The sequence below is a fragment of the Pinus tabuliformis genome, chromosome 9 (assembly GCF_031772625.1).
Source record: "Pinus tabuliformis cultivar Carrire ecotype Pingquan chromosome 9, CPIR1, whole genome shotgun sequence".
NCBI lineage: Eukaryota > Viridiplantae > Streptophyta > Pinopsida > Pinales > Pinaceae > Pinus > Pinus tabuliformis.
The window spans coordinates 1646826456-1646832024 of NC_142307.1; positions in this window are offsets into that span (position 1 = coordinate 1646826456).

Here is a 5569-nt window from a genome sequence, read left to right on the forward strand (position 1 = left end):
GATATAACCAATAACTTATTTGGTATCGAGTTAATCAAGCTTTGCAACTACCAAGACTTGATTATTTGTAACAATATTAGTAAGTGGCCCAAATTTGGCCAAATGAATTATATTCATGGGCTTGGAAGCAATGTTATGGACTATGCAATATCTGATACATGGGTTCTCAACTGTATTGTTAATTTTGACCTCCTAGATGACCATGAGCATGATTCTGACCACAAACCTTTATTCTTGACCCTAAATATTGATATGCACACCAACCACATGAGAAATAAAGGTGAGAGCCAAACGAACACTCATTTTGACAAAAGTAAATTGGATCTATTCTTAAAATATTTAATAAGGGAATTAGGTCTCTTAACACATAATGATAATATGATCACATCTACCACAATTTTACTACAACCCTCCCCACTACCATTAACAAATTCTCTACCGAGGTATCATATAAAAGAACGATAAAACTTCCAATCCTTGGTACGATAAGGATTGTAAGTTTGTCAAGAAAGTGATTAGAGATGCTCCTAAAGAGAGTATAGAACTTGAAAAAATAAGAGTGTATAAAGCTCTTATGAAAAGGAAGAAAATGTGTTATATGAATAAGAGGCATGAGTGTCTTCTTCACCTCTCTAAAGTTGAGCCCATAAAGTTTTGGAGGAATATTCTTGTTTGTAAAATGAAAGAAGATAACTCGATCCTCTTGAAGGATCAGAATATCTATATTAAGAATCTTTATGACTCCTCGGGCACCATGGGAAACATTACAAATACTCTTATAAAGGAAGATATCTTTTCTTTAGAAGATGTCAAGTTCAAGATTAAGAAGCTTGCTAATAGGAAATCTAGGAATATTAAAGGGTACTAATCTAGGTGGATCCCTAATGGCACAAAAATAAAGGTTCTCATATTGCAATGAAATTAAGACTAGATTGGAGAACTCGTCGTAATTTTTCCAATACTGCAAAAGAAGCATCAATTTGGGTTCGTATGTAGAATTTATGTTGAGCCAAAATTGCACTCCAGCCAACTTAACAGCTAAAGTTGGGATAGCCTTGCTAAATGTGGTGAAGGTATTAGTTAGGGTTAAAGTTAGGAGCACTAGAAAATATGGTGGCACCTTGCTAAATTTAGTGGCATTAAGTAGCCAAATAGTAAAAAGCCATGTGGCCGAATCAGATGGTTCCACTTAGCACCCCGTTGGTGGCCTTTTGGTCCAATCCAACCAAATAAACTTTGTGGCAGTTATGTACTTGGTGGAGAGTTTTAAATTAAATGGCAAACAAATATAACCAATGGCCCACAATTTAAATTAAATGGAAAATGTTATAACAAAACACATATACTTAAACTCGTTCAGTGGTTAGTTGTTTAGTGGTTAGCAATTGGCTTATTGGCTTAATACACACACACATATATATATATATATATATATATATATATATACAACATGAATTTTAAATGATATCTATATATATATATATATATAGATATATATATATATATATATATATATATATATATATATATATATATATATATATATATATATATATATATATATATATATATATATATATATATATATATATATATATATATATATATATATATATATATAACGGTTATACAAATGGTTGGCAATTAGATCAACAAAAAGTGACAAAATTTCGGCCAAAAATGGCACGACAATTTGACTAATTTAATATGGAAGTCTATCAATAGTTTTTATATGCAGTCACAATTATAGGAAATGATTACAATGAATGTCGACAACTGGTTTATGGTGTAACGATGATGTAATATAACCAAAAATAAATAGTTCGACGACAACACGATGAAATGCGTAGTTCCAACCCAACTATAAAAATCAACGATTATATTTTGTTTTAACAAAATTTATTAATATAACACATGATTGTTAGCATTGCAATAGACATATGACATGTTGTAGAGGTCGTTACAATAGTCAGTCCAATTGTATGTTGTTTGTGTTATAAATATGGGGTCGATAAGGTTGGAAGCCCCAACCTCCCAACCAACCAATGACTTTATTTAACCATGTCAACCAATGTGCTAAGTGGGGTGGATGTTAGAATATCCACCGAAATAGTGGTATATAAACTTGTAATTTCATTAATCAACGGACTGATGGAGGGGTCACAAAGTGAAGCTGTGAGCAGAGGCTAACAGGCAGAATTCAAAGGTAATGGAACCATGACCTGGTGGGTGGAACTTTGCCATGGCCACGCATGTTGAAACATCATATTATGGTGGAATATTCCCAAAAATATTCTTAGAATATTATTTTTAAATGCTATTGAGGAATCTTAAATATTCTCAATGGGGTCCAGGTATGAAAATGGCAAAATATAAATGAGTTGATACACATTTTAACTATAATTTCACAAGGATTTCAATGGAATGGTTTATTTTTGCATATGAGTAGTGGATATCTAGACTCATGGCAGAAGCTCACATTTTTTATTAATTGCTGGACATGACGTTCGAGACAACAATGCACCTTTCAAAAGTGGCTTATGTTTATAGCCAAAAGTCTTAAAAGGGTGAGACATACCTGCTAGTGTTGTGATTATTATGTTTTGACAATGAAACTTCAAGTCAACCCTTAGATTGGAGGTATAATGATGTATTTTTCCATGTACTCATTTTAATTTTTGTTGAGATGAATGAAGTGACCTCCCCTTGTATTGAAGTAGGGCTCGGAGATGAAGTCCACGTTGGATGAACTCTATTGTCAAATTTGTGTGTGTGTTTTCTTTATGGTATCCTTTATATTTCTTTTTATTTAAGTATTTTCGTACATGTCTTTTACATTATCTTGCATGCAATTCTGCTAAAATCAACCAAAGAAAAGATCTTGGATCTTGCTGGTATCAGAGGCATACTAGATCAAGTTTGGTATCAAAGTGATTTTCTTGCTGATGTGAATTATGAGTATGAATAATACTAAGCTCAAAAAGGGTGAAGGAAAACTTAAGTCTTTTGACCCAGATATTGGACATGAAAAATGAATAAGGAAAATGGTAGATGATGATGCTTCTAGTGGGAATGAGAAAGATTTTGTAAATTCCTTCTACAACATGGAAAATAAGGTAGATAAGTTGTTTGTAGAATATGAGAAGAGATTGGCAAAAAAACAAAAAGAAGAAAGAGAAAGTAGAGGACAATGCTTCAGTAAATCAACGAAATGGAGGAGAACCTCTTGAGCCTCCATCTCCACTTTCAAGTGAATTTTCCACTTCTTCATCTTATTTCCACCATTCTACTAATCAGCATAGCGATTATTCTAAAATTCCTTTTTTTTTTAAGTTGGATGTAAAATTTGATTTCCCCATGTTTAACGAAGAACCTAATGTAGAATAGATAAACAATTGGATAAGACAGATTGAAGTATATTGCAGAATACAATAGATTGAAGAGGATGAGGCAAAGATCCATTCTGTATCTATTTGACTGGGAGGCACAACTCTTGTACTATCAGATTTCCCCTCTATAAAGAAACATAACCAATTTTTTTTCCAATTCATAACTTAATTTATTCGCATTAACATTCTAGACTAAATGAACTTATCTATAACAATAGCTCCTTTATTGTCATAAATACACCCATCCTCTTCCAGAATTACTACAAATATCTTAGGTTTGACCTATATGCCTTATGGAAGTAAGATCGACTCCACTTTATGTGTTTATATAATTGGTTCACAATTATCCTAATGTTGCTACCGTGATTTGACACCTACCATGATTACTCCTAGGTTCACACACCTCTTTGCTAAGGTTATATTTTAGTGTGGATATAATTCGATGGTTTCACATATTGCAATGTTTTTTTTATGATATACACGTTATAATTTTTGGTTAACCGCTCAAACGATATATGGTCGTACTTAGGACCTCATTAATTAGCACTAATGTTTATGTTTCTTAAAATATATGTCTACGTACCCCCTCCATGGACATTTTTTTACTCAAGACACCTCGCACTCTTGGTTTACTTGTGGACCCCTTTGTCCCACCTATATATTATAAACCGAGCTAGTAGGGGTTTTCCATGACACCCTCTTCATGTGATGAGGCAGGGCACCCATGTGATGCATTAGGGTTTTCTTGGTAATTGTTCAATGGTGGCGATGTGCTCCAATAGTAATCAATGGTGTAGCTAAACTTACAACCCTGATTCATTTTGTTACTGTAACCCTGCCTCACATTCCACCATTCTGCCACCACGTTTAGGGTGAGGAATTGCAGAGCTACTCTGCACAGTTTATGGAAAAACCCCAAAATGATACCCTTGTTTCGTTTGCCCTGGGCTACTGTATGGATGCCATTGTATCTCTCTCTATCATACTCAACTGCTTATACATATCTTCCGTATATGCGTAACTTTCTTATATGTGTATATCTTTCGTATATTCATGTCTTTTATATATGTGAATCTACACATATCTTCTGTATATGCACAATTTCTGTATATGTGCAATTTATGTATATGGAATTTGTGCATATACGATGAAGATACATAAACGACGTGCATATACGGAACATATGCACATATAAGAAAGTTAAGGATATACAGAAGATATGCGCATATCTTCCATATATGCACAATTTCCGTATATGCGCAATTTTCATATACATAAATTGCGCATATACAGAAATTGTGCATATACGGAAGATATATGCATATCTTCCGTATATACATAACTTTCTTATATGTGCACATTTCCGTATACATGCAATTTCTATATATGGAAGTTGCGCATATACTGTAGATTCACATATATAAAAGACATGCATATATGGAAGATATACACATATAAGAAAGTTACACATATATAAGATATGTGCTAGTACTGGTGTTGTACTGATTTTCTCTTTTAAGGTGTCGAAGGTTTTCTGCTGTTTTCCTCCCAACTTAAACACCTGTTTCAATCCTATTAAAGCATATAATGGAGCTGCAATCAAAGAAAAGTTTCCAATAAACTTTATCCAGTATTGTGTTGCTCCTAGGAAACTCCTAACCTATGTAGGAGATTTGGCTGTAGGTCAGTTCACAATGACTTCAACCTTAGAGGGATATATCTTCAATTCACTACCCCCTACAACATAACCCAAATAATTTAAAGATGTTCTGCCAAATTCACATTTTGATAGTTTTACATAGAGATTTTCTCTTTATAAAACATCTAAAGTCTTCTTTACATGCTTTACATGGTCTTCCCATGTCTTACTAAAAACAAGAATTTCATCTAGATAAACAATTACAAAATCATCAATAAAAGGTATGAGTACATCATTCATGACTCTCATAAATGTAGTAGAAGCATTAGTTAAGCCAAAAGGCATAACCAACCATTCATAAAGTCCTTGCTTCATCTTGAAAGCAACCTTCCATGCATCCTCGTCTGCAACTCTGGCCTGATGATAGCCACTTCGTAAATCTAACTTAGAAAAGTAAACTGCTTCTTTTAATTGATCTAACAAATCATAAATACGAGGAAGAGGATAACGATTCTTGATCGTTATTTTATTTAGTGCTCTA